General features: G+C 45.1%; 1 protein-coding gene across 3 annotated transcripts in view; it reads right to left on the bottom strand.

Moving 5' to 3' along the window:
- Positions 1–12,093, bottom strand: part of LOC110506180 (leucine-rich repeat serine/threonine-protein kinase 1) — a 143,691-nt gene that overhangs the window by 123,354 nt on the left and 8,244 nt on the right. The window contains exon 1 of one of the 3 annotated variants that reach the window (XM_036964260.1): positions 9,722–9,902. The exons of the other annotated variants lie outside the window; for them this stretch is intronic. The gene's annotated coding sequence lies outside the window, so the exon portion shown is untranslated. Of the gene's footprint in view, positions 1–9,721; positions 9,903–12,093 lie in introns of those variants that run through there. 3 annotated transcript variants of the gene reach the window in all.

Genomic DNA, 12,093 nt, shown 5'->3' with positions numbered 1-12,093 from the left:
GGCAAGTAAGAAATAGGTCACCCTGCTAAAGAATGCAGTCTCTCTCTCTCTCTGGATACTGGACTAGTGTTGGAGTTTGGAGTGAACACACACATACAATAAGAAGCTCTCATGTTCATTCCGAAACATCAGTTTGCACTAATGAATAAACCTGGGATTTATCATCCTTTGGAAAGAGTGAACTGATATCTCAATACAGGTCAGTATTACTTCACTTCAGTGGTTCCAGTGTGGTAATAATGTCTGTCATCAACCAGAGTTTTAGAGCAGGTGGTAAATCCTACCTAGATTCTCACAAGCCCTGATTGAACATCACTTGAGTATGCTGGTCTTCATACACACAGTGGGTCAGTTCATGGGGTGAACAATCCACATAGAAAAACAATGGGTAATTTAAACATGACCATTCATCCTCTGCACTGAAATTGAATCAATCCCAGCCCTGGTATCTATAGATTATAGTATATAGATTATAGTTGACCTGAGTTGGTGACCTTAAAGGACTAGGCATGAATCGTGTTAATTAGGCACAAGAGGAAAACAGACTGAAACAGGGAGGGACTACATGGACTTGTCCAATAAGAAACACTCATTGTTTTTCCCATTGTGTGCCTTAATATACACAACCCTGGATTGGTTTGAATCCACTTACAACACAACAGAGAAGTACTCATCAAGTCTGATGCTGGCTCCTTATTCTACCACTGGGATGACACTTTTTCCCAATATACCTATTCCCCCTCTCTCTTCTCCAGAACCTGTGATGTGGCCACTACCAATCCTTTCTTTAGGCTTTGCATTGAAAATATCACTCGTCAATATGGGGTCTTCTGTATGTATGTATGTATGTATGTATGTATGTATGTATGTATGTATGTATGTATGTATGTATGTATGTATGTATGTATGGGATTCTGAGGTTATCTTGAGAAGATCAATTCCTGTGTGTGATCTAATATAGAGACTCAGAGACTGTAGCCATGTCTTTCCCTTCAAACCGTGCGGGTCCCTTCAAACCGTGCGGGTCCCTTCAAACCGTGCGGGTCCCTTCAAACCGTGCGGGTCCCTTCAAACCGTGCGGGTCCCTTCAAACCGTGCGGGTCCCTTCAAACCGTGCGCGTCCCTGTAACCGTGCGGGTCCCTTCAAACCGCGCGGGTCCCTGTAACCGTGCGGGTCCCTTCAAACCGTGCGGGTCCCTGTAACCGTGCGGGTCCCTTCAAACCGTGCGGGTCCCTGTAACCGTGCGGGTCCCTGTAACCGTGCGGGTCCCTTCAAACCGTGCGCGTCCCTGTAACCGTGCGGGTCCCTGTAAACGTGCGCGTCCCTGTAAACGTGCGGGTCCCTCGTCCCTGTAACCGTGCGGGTCCCTCGTCCCTGTAATCGTGCGGGTCCCTGTAACCGTGCGGGTTCCTTCAAACGATGCGGGTTCCTTCAAGCCAACCATGCGGGTCCCTTCAAACCAACCATGAGGGTCCCTTCAAACCAACCATGCGGGTCCCTTCAAACCAACCATGCGGGTCCCTTCAAACCGTGCGGGTCCCTTCAAACCGTGCGGGTCCCTTCAAACCGTGCGCGTCCCTGTAACCGTGCGGGTCCCTGTAACCGTGCGGGTCCCTGTAACCGTGCGGGTCCCTGTAACCGTGCGGGTCCCTGTAAACGTGCGCGTCCCTGTAAACGTGCGGGTCCCTCGTCCCTGTAACCGTGCGGGTCCCTCGTCCCTGTAATCGTGCGGGTCCCTGTAACCGTGCGGGTTCCTTCAAACGATGCGGGTTCCTTCAAGCCAACCATGCGGGTCCCTTCAAACCAACCATGAGGGTCCCTTCAAACCAACCATGCGGGTCCCTTCAAACCAACCATGCGGGTCCCTTCAAACCAACCATGCGGGTCCCTTCAAACCAACCATGCGGGTCCCTTCAAACCAACCATGCGGGTCCCTTCAAACAAACCATGCGGGTCCCTTCAAACAAACCATGCGGGTCCCTTCAAACAAACCATGCGGGTCCCTTCAAACCAACCATGCGGGTCCCTTCAAGCCAACCATGCGGGTCCCTTCAAACCAACCATGCGGGTCCCTTCAAACCAACCATGCGGGTCCCTTCAAACCAACCATGCGGGTCCCTTCAAACCAACCATGCGGGTCCCTTCAAACCAACCATGCGGGTCCCTTCAAACCAACCATGCGGGTCCCTTCAAACCAACCATGCGGGTCCCTTCAAGCCAACCATGCGGGTCCCTTCAAGCCAACCATGCGGGTCCCTTCAAGCCAACCATGCGGGTCCCTTCAAACCAACCATGCGGGTCCCTTCAAACCAACCATGCGGGTCCCTTCAAACCAACCATGCGGGTCCCTTCAAACCAACCATGCGGGTCCCTTCAAACAAACCATGCGGGTCCCTTCAAACCAACCATGCGGGTCCCTTCAAACCAACCATGCGGGTCCCTTCAAACCAACCATGCGGGTCCCTTCAGCCCTGAGCGTCCCTTCAGCCGTGAGCGTCTCTGCAGCCCTGAGCATCTCTGCAGCCCTGAGCATCTCTGCAGCCCTGAGCATCTCTGCAGCCCTGAGCATCTCTGCAGCCATGAGCATCTCTGCAGCCCTGAACATCTCTGCAGCCCTGAACATCTCTGCAGCCCTGAGCATCTCTGCAGCCCTGAGCATCTCTGCAGCCCTGAGCATCTCTGCAGCCCTGAGCATCTCTGCAGCCCTCTGAAGTGGGCCTGCTGCTGCTGCTACATGTATGTATAATTAATATGGTGAGAGTCTGACTGGGCTATAAAGGCTGTATGAGAAAGCCAGAGGGACTGTAGCCATTAGACCTGCCTGCACCCCAATGCGTCAATACCGTCTTCCTGGCCAGTCTGTGTGTGTGAAGAGACCTTGAAGGGCAAAGCAGAGCACAGACCAGACGGCACAGCAAGCAGAGTGCTCTCCCTCTTTCCCCTCCTAAATCTGTCCATCTGATAGACAGAACAACAAGGAAGAGTCCTTCCCCTACTAAATCTGTCCATCTGATAGACAGAACAACAAGGAAGAGTCCTCCCCCTACTAAATCTGTCCATCTGATAGACAGAACAACAAGGAAGAGTCCTCCCCCTACTAAATCTGTCCATCTGATAGACAGAACAACAAGGAAGAGTCCTCCCCCTCCTAAATGTGTCCATCTGATAGACAGAACAACAAGGAAGAGTCCTTCCCCTACTAAATCTGTCCATCTGATAGACAGAACAACAAGGAAGAGTCCTTCCCCTCCTAAATCTGTCCATCTGATAGACAGAACAACAAGGAAGAGTCCTCCCCCTCCTAAATGTGTCCATCACCAACAGTAAACACAAGAATAGCTAGCGCACCTCTCCACCTCCTCCAGCTAAATGTGTTATCCGTGTGGGGATGTGTCCCATAATATCACATCACAATGTGTAGAATGTTTCCTGATAGGTGAAGATGTAGGCCTATGACATCACAGATACAGATATATTAGTGTCTGTGTATGACACAAGCTGACCCATATAGGAACGTATAGGTAGACTTGCAAAACGATGGTAGCTTTTCCAAAACTCCCAGGTTCTCCACAAATCCCTGTAAAAAGATTCCCAGAATCAGAAAGGTATATGCAGAAAATACAAAATCCTCCAACTAGTATTTCTGAAAACCCTGTGAATTTGGGGAAAGTGATGTGAATGTTGTAACCCTAGTTAGTAGATTGGGTATTGGATCAGGCAGTGTCTCAACTCTACTCTTCATTAAAGTGACCTATTAGGTGAAACTGACACGTCCCTTTAGGAAACTAAAAAAAGGAACAAATTCCTTCAAACCGTGAACACAGTTTTTTCCCTTCTGACATCATAGCGTGACAGAACAGCAGAATATATTTTACGGATGCTCCTCTCTTTAGTTTCATCAACATAAAAGGCGCTGGGGAGAAATGTGGCGCTTTTCAACAAATGTGGATTATAGTTGAAGGAAATCTCACCTTTACTGCATTGAAGAGGTGTTAAGCAAAGGGACTTCCTGTCTCAATGAAGATGAATTGCATTTGAATAAGTCACCGTGGATGCACAGGGACATGCGATACAATCGCCCCCATAGAGACAGGGCTGGTCATTGGATCAGTGTGTGTCTGTCATTACTATAGGGATGCATTGTCTGCAGAGTGACAGCAATCTCAGTAATCTGCTGATTGATTGGCTCATTCTGTGTAGCAGGATCCTTAATCCTTTCATTTCTGTGATTGGCTCATTCTGTGTAGCAGGATCCTTAATCATTTAATTTCTGTGATTGGACAGGAGGGGAGCCATCCTGGGCTGCATTCCATTTCAAAAGATTTTCCTCCACCCTTCTGCCCTTGTTCCCCCCCTGAGGTAGGTAGGTTTAAAGGTATAAACCCCATAAGATCCGTCACATTCATGTCCGTTATTAAGTCAGTGCAGGAGTTTATGATGTAGTCTCTCATACATCCCTGTACCACTGGGATGTATTACTAAGATCAATCAATACACAAAGGGCAAAGGTGCCCAATGGAATTGATGATCAATAAAGATCAGAGTTTGTCTCTGTGAATGGTTTGTCCTCTGACAAATCAACTGTAAATTTCTGTGTTCCTCAAGGTTCCGTTTTAGGACCACTATTGTTTTCACTATATATTTTACCTCTTGGGGATGTTATTCGAAAACATAATGTTAACTTTCACTGCTATGCGGATGACACACAGCTGTACATTTATATGAAACATGGTGAAGCCCCAAAATCGCCCTTGCTAGAAGCATGTGTTTCAGACATAAGGAAGTGGATGGCTGCAAACTTTCTACTTTTAAACTCGGACAAAACAGAGATGCTTGTTCTAGGTCCCAAGAAACAAAGAGATCTTCTGTTGAATCTGACAATCTTAATGGTTGTACAGTCGTCTCAAATAAAACTGTGAAGGACCTCGGCGTTACTCTGGACCCTGATCTCTCTTTGAAGAACATATCAAGACTATTTCAAGGACAGCTTTTTTCCATCTACGTAACATTGCAAAAATCAGAAACTTTCTGTCCAAAAATGATGCAGAAAAATTAATCCATGCTTTTGTCACTTCTAAGTTAGACTACTGCAATGCTCTACTTTCCGGCTACCCGGATAAAGCACTAAATAAACTTCAGTTAGTGCTAAATACGGCTGCTAGAATCCTGACTAGAACCCAAAAATTTGATCATATTACTCCAGTGCTAGCCTCTACACTGGCTTCCTGTCAAAGCAAGGGCTGATTTCAAGGTTTTACTGCTAACCTACAAAGCATTACATGGGCTTGCTCCTACCTATCTCTCTGATTTGGTCCTGCCGTACATACCTACACGTACGCTACGGTCACAAGACGCAGGCCTCCTAATTGTCCCTAGAATTTCTAAGCAAACAGCTGGAGGCAGGGCTTTCTCCTATAGAGCTCCATTTTTATGGAACGGTCTGCCTACCCATGTCAGAGACGCAAACTCGGTCTCAACCTTTAAGTCTCTACTGAAGACTCATCTCTTCAGTGGGTCATATGATTGAGTGTAGTCTGGCCCAGGAGTGGGAAGGTGAACGGAAAGGCTCTGGAGCAACGAACCGCCCTTGCTGTCTCTGCCTGGCCGGTTCCCCTCTTTCCACTGTGATTCTCTGCCTCTAACCCTATTACAGGGGCTGAGTCACTGGCTTGCTGGGGCTCTCTCATGCCGTCCCTGGAGGGGGTGCGTCACCTGAGGGGGTTGATTCACTGATGTGGTCATCCTTTCTGGATGACCCCCCCCCCCAACTGTTCTGCCTTACTATTATTCGAACATGCTGGTCATTTATGAACATTTGAACATCTTGGCCATGTTCTGTTATAATCTCCACCCGGCACAGCCAGAAGAGGACTGGCCACCCCACATAGCCTGGTTCCTCTCTAGGTTTCTTCCTAGGTTTTGGCCTTTCTAGGGAGTTTTTCCTAGCCACCGTGCTTCTACACCTGCATTGCTTGCTGTTTGGGGTTTTAGGCTGGGTTTCTGTACAGCACTTTGAGATCTAAGCTGATGTACGAAGGGCTATATAAATACATTTGATTTGATTTGATAATCAACATAAGGAGATGTTTCTTTTGAGAGCTACAGTTCCAGCACCATGGAAAGATTTCCATGTCTCAAAAGTATTTTAGAGGACACCTTGATTTTCTATCAAGATACCAAACACTCCCATCAGGCCTTCAATGTCTTGTTTAAAAATGCTGTAGCCTACTAGTCTACGTACAATAACCTAGTTAGTTCATATGTGACGGGCTCAGCACCGACTCTAGAATAGATGAAAAACGGTTGTTTCAGTGTCGTTGATACCTTCAATTAAGCCTGGAGATTCAACAACAGCAACACTTCACACTGTAATACTGATGAAATAGTCAGTGATTTAATCAAGTCAAATCAATGATCTACCCAACACTGGCTGAATTCTGACAAACATCTGCCACTTACTGTCATTCTATCTAAAAGCCTTGCACTTTAGATCCAAGTTAAATAGTGTATCTATACAGGTAGCAGGGTTGGGGGGGATTCCTTTTCAACTCAGTCAATTCAGGGAGTAAAGTGAAATACAAACATGTTACTAAAGTGTCACCACTCTTGAAAATGACCCCGACCCCAATATAGGGATGTATATATTCCCCCCCCAATGCCAAATATTAAATCAAACAATCAAACAACGGGTCAAAGTGTATAGTCACAGTGTATAGCCACAAAGTGTATAGTCACAAAGTGTATAGTCACAGTGTATAGTCACAAAGTGTATAGTCACAAAGTGTATAGCCACAAAGTGTATAGTCACAGTGTATAGTCACAAAGTGTATAGTCACAAAGTGTATAGTCACAGTGTATAGTCACAAAGTGTATAGTCACAGTGTATAGTCACAAAGTGTATAGTCACAGTGTATAGTCACAAAGTGTATAGTCACAGTGTATAGTCAAAGTGTATAGTCACAGTGTATAGTCACAAAGTGTATAGTCACAAAGTGTATAGTCACAGTGTATAGTCACAAAGTGTATAGTCACAAAGTGTATAGTCACAGTGTATAGCCACAAAGTGTATAGTCACAAAGTGTATAGTCACAAAGTGTATAGTCACAAAGTGTATAGTCACAGTGTATAGTCACAAAGTGTAGTCACAAAGTGTATAGTCACAAAGTGTAGTCACAAAGTGTATAGTCACAAAGTGTATAGTCAAAGTGTATAGTCACAAAGTGTATAGCCACAAAGTGTATAGTCACAAAGTGTATAGTCACAGTGTATAGCCACAAAGTGTATAGTCACAGTGTATAGTCACAAAGTGTATAGTCACAAAGTGTATAGTCACAAAGTGTATAGTCACTAAGTGTATAGCCACAAAGTGTATAGCCACAAAGTGTATAGTCACAAAGTGTATAGTCACAAAGTATATAGTCACAAAGTGTATAGTCACAAAGTGTATAGTCACAAAGTGTATAGTCACAAAGTGTATAGTCACAAAGTGTATAGTCACAAAGTGTATAGTCACAAAGTGTATAGCCACAAAGTGTATAGTCACAAAGTGTATAGTCACAAAGTGTATAGTCACAAAGTGTATAGTCACAAAGTGTATAGTCACAAAGTGTAGTCACAAAGTGTATAGTCACAAAGTGTATAGTCACAAAGTGTATAGTCACAGTGTATAGTCACAGTGTATAGTCACAAAGTGTATAGTCACAAAGTGTATAGCCACAAAGTGTATAGTCACAAAGTGTATAGTCACAGTGTATAGTCACAGTGTATAGTCACAAAGTGTATAGTCACAGTGTATAGCCACAAAGTGTATAGTCACAGTGTATAGTCACAAAGTGTATAGTCACAGTGTATAGTCACAAAGTGTATAGTCACAAAGTGTATAGCCACAAAGTGTATAGTCACAAAGTGTATAGTCACAAAGTGTATAGTCACAAAGTGTATAGTCACAAAGTGTATAGTCACAGTGTATAGTCACAAAGTGTATAGTCACAGTGTATAGTCACAAAGTGTATAGTCACAAAGTGTATAGTCACAAAGTGTATAGCCACAAAGTGTATAGTCACAAAGTGTATAGTCACAAAGTGTATAGTCACAAAGTGTATAGTCACAGTGTATAGTCACAAAGTGTATAGTCACAGTGTATAGTCACAAAGTGTATAGTCACAAAGTGTATAGTCACAGTGTATAGTCACAAAGTGTATAGTCACAAAGTGTATAGTCACAAAGTGTATAGTCACAAAGTGTATAGTCAAAGTGTATAGCCACAAAGTGTATAGTCACAAAGTGTATAGTCACAAAGTGTATAGTCACAAAGTGTATAGTCACAAAGTGTATAGTCACAAAGTGTATAGTCACAGTGTATAGTCACAAAGTGTATAGTCACAGTGTATAGCCACAAAGTGTATAGTCACAAAGTGTATAGTCACAAAGTGTATAGTCACAAAGTGTATAGTCACAGTGTATAGTCACAAAGTGTATAGTCACAAAGTGTATAGTCACAAAGTGTATAGTCACAAAGTGTATAGCCACAAAGTGTATAGTCACAGTGTATAGCCACAAAGTGTATAGTCACAGTGTATAGCCACAAAGTGTATAGTCACAGTGTATAGCCACAAAGTGTATAGTCACAGTGTATAGCCACAAAGTGTATAGTCACAGTGTATAGCCACAAAGTGTATAGTCACAGTGTATAGCCACAAAGTGTATAGTCACAGTGTATAGCCACAAAGTGTATAGCCACAAAGTGTATAGTCACAAAGTGTATAGTCACAGTGTATAGTCACAAAGTGTATAGCCACAAAGTGTATAGTCACAGTGTATAGCCACAAAGTGTATAGTCACAGTGTATAGTCACAAAGTGTATAGTCACAGTGTATAGCCACAAAGTGTATAGTCACAAAGTGTATAGTCACAGTGTATAGTCACAGTGTATAGCCACAAAGTGTATAGTCACAGTGTATAGCCACAAAGTGTATAGTCACAGTGTATAGTCACAGTGTATAGCCACAAAGTGTATAGTCACAGTGTATAGCCACAAAGTGTATAGTCACAGTGTATAGTCACAAAGTGTATAGTCACAGTGTATAGCCACAAAGTGTATAGTCACAGTGTATAGCCACAAAGTGTATAGTCACAGTGTATAGCCACAAAGTGTATAGTCACAGTGTATAGCCACAAAGTGTATAGTCACAAAGTGTATAGCCACAAAGTGTATAGTCACAAAGTGTATAGTCACAAAGTGTATAGTCACAGTGTATAGTCACAAAGTGTATAGCCACAAAGTGTATAGTCACAAAGTGTATAGTCACAAAGTGTATAGCCACAAAATGTATAGTCACAGTGTATAGCCACAAGCATAAAAATAGATTTTCCGAAACCCAGTCAGTCAGAGTGAAAATTAAATCTTCAGGGTCCCCATCTCTCTCTGAATTAAAAACATGGCTCTACTAGCCCACAGTACACACAGCTGCACAGGTAAACATTCAGATCCTACAGGCTAACACTAGCGTCAATCACAGCTAAAGTACATTAAACCCACAGATTTACCACTAATCTGATGTAGCATTAGCTTTAGCCACACGTACAACAACATGCCCTGTACATATGCTCCAGACTGTAAACAAGACTATATTCACCCAGCTAGCTACATCAGCTACACAGTGACTACATTGAGCAGTTTTACTCTGGGCTAGCGCATCAGCCACATGTCCTGTAGCATACCTGTTCATACTATGAGACTGGACCCTTCTCTAGTCTCCCATCTCCCCATGGCATTCAGATCGCTTGTTTCTTTTCTCATACAGCCTTTCCCTCTGTAGTGTGTTATGCATCCAAGGAGCCTCTCTCTAGCCTGTCTGCATGGCCGATGGCTCTCTCTGCATCCCTCCTTCTACCTCCCTGGCTGTGGCTGGCTGGCTAGCTGGCTGCACTCAGAGCTAGTGTCAGAGAGGAGGGGGGGGGGCGGCCCCAGCCACCAGTCTCCATCCCTCCCTCCCTCCCTCCTCCCGGAGTGTCCTAAAGGAAAGGTAATGATGATATGTCTCTGCCTCTCAGTCTTTATCCCCTATCGATCTCTACCCCACCACCCATCCCTGCAGAGTGTAACCCAACCCTCCACCTCTCTTCTCTGCCTGCTTCTCCCGGGATATACTTCACTTAGCACACAGCCTCACAGAGAGGAAAAGAGAGATGGAGAGAGACAGAGAAAGGGGAGTGGGAGAGAGACAGAGAGAGAGGGAGAGAGAGAGAGAGAGAGAGGGAGAGAGAGAGAGAGAGAGAGAGAGAGAGAGGGAGAGAGAGAGAGAGAGAGGGAGAGAGACAGAGAGAGAGAGAGGGAGAGAGACAGAGAGAGGGAGAGAGAGACAGGGGAGTGGGAGAGAGACAGAGAGAGAGACAGGGGAGTGGGAGAGAGACAGAGAGAGAGGGAGAGAGAGAAAGGGGAGTGGGAGAGAGACAGAGCAAGGGGAGTGGGAGAGAGACAGAGAGAGAGGGAGAGAGAGAGAGAAAGGGGAGTGGGAGAGAGACAGAGCAAGGGGAGTGGGAGAGAGAGACAGAGCAAGGGGAGTGGGAGAGAGACCGAGAGAGAGGGAGAGAGAGGGAGAGGAAAAGAGAGACGGAGAGAGAAAGGGGAGTGGGAGAGAGACAGAGAGAGAGGGAGCGAGAGGGAGAGGAAAAGAGAGACAGAGAGAGACAGAGAAAGGGGAGTGGGAGAGAGACAGAGAGAGAGGGAGAGAGAGAAAGGGGTGGAAGAGAGAGAGAGACATGGGAGAGGGAGAGAGAAAGGGGAGTGGAAGAGAAAGAGAGAAAGGGGAGTGGAAGAGAGAGAAAGAGAGGGAGAGAGAAGGGGAGTGGGAGAGAGAGAGGAGAGTGGAAGAGAGACAGAGCGAGAGAGAGAGAGAGAGAGAGAGAGAGAGAGAGAGAGAGAGAGAGAGAGAGAGAGAGAGAAAGAGGAGAGCGAGAGAGAGAGGAGAGAGAGAAAGAGGAGTGGAAGACAGAGAGAGAGAGAGAAAGAGGAGAGCGAGAGAGAGAGGAGAGAGAGAAAGAGGAGTGGAAGACAGAGAGAGAGAGAGAAAGAGGAGTGGAAGACAGAGAGAGAGAGAGAGGAGTCCCATGTCCACTACCACTATTACTGTTGATCCCACATTCATTTATTTATAAATATATATATTTTATATATACAAATATATATTTATTTTTCGATATGTATACTTTGACAATGTAAGTAATAATGAACTTGCCATGTCAATAAATTCAATTGAATTGAAAGGGGGAAAGAGAGAAAAATGGGAGTGGAAAAGAGAGCGAGAGAGAGAGGAGTGGAAGAGTGGGAGAGAGAGAGAGAGAGAGAGAGAGAGAGGGGGGAGTGGGACAGAGAGAGAGAGAGAGAGAGAGAGAGAGGGGGAGTGGGAGAGAGAGAGAGAGAGAGGGGGGAGTGGGAGAGAGAGAGAGAGAGGGGGGAGTGGGAGAGAGAGAGAGGGGGGGGAGTAGAAGAGGCAGAGATAGGGAGAGAGAAAGGGGAGTGGGAGACAGAGAGAGAGAGGGAGAGAGAGAAAGGGGAGAGAGAGGAGTGGAAGAGAGAGAGAGAGAGAGGAAGAGAGAGAAAGGGGACAGAGAGAGAGGAAGAGTAAAAGTTTCTGTCTCTCTCACACATGCTTTTTCATTCGCTCTCTCACACACGCCATTTTTCATACTCTCACAACCTATATGTGGTCTATCACACCTGCCACTGGTACTGAGTAAGACACAGTTGCCCTTCTAGACACTGATTTTGCTGTTCCAGACATCACCGACAAACAAGCAATTTTATGAACCATCTAAATGTCAAAGTTTCAAATTCCACAATCAATATGATTTAAAAACATGTTATGAGACGAGAAAATGCCCTTCTGAATGAAAACATGGAGGTGTCAATTCTTCCACAGAGCCTTTCTAAAGCATCTACAGTATATTTACGTAGTGTCCGTCCAAAATGGCACCCTATTCCCTACGGATAGTGCCCTACTTTTGACCAGGGCCCATAACTATAAAAGGTCATTTCAGACGGTGCTGCAATGACTTCAGTAGTAACATAGGATACAGTAGTGCTGCTGCCA

Source organism: Oncorhynchus mykiss, chromosome 26 (genome assembly GCF_013265735.2).
Source record: "Oncorhynchus mykiss isolate Arlee chromosome 26, USDA_OmykA_1.1, whole genome shotgun sequence".
NCBI lineage: Eukaryota > Metazoa > Chordata > Actinopteri > Salmoniformes > Salmonidae > Oncorhynchus > Oncorhynchus mykiss.
The sequence above is the reverse complement of the archived record's forward strand: the minus strand, read 5'-3'. Positions and strand labels throughout refer to the sequence as shown.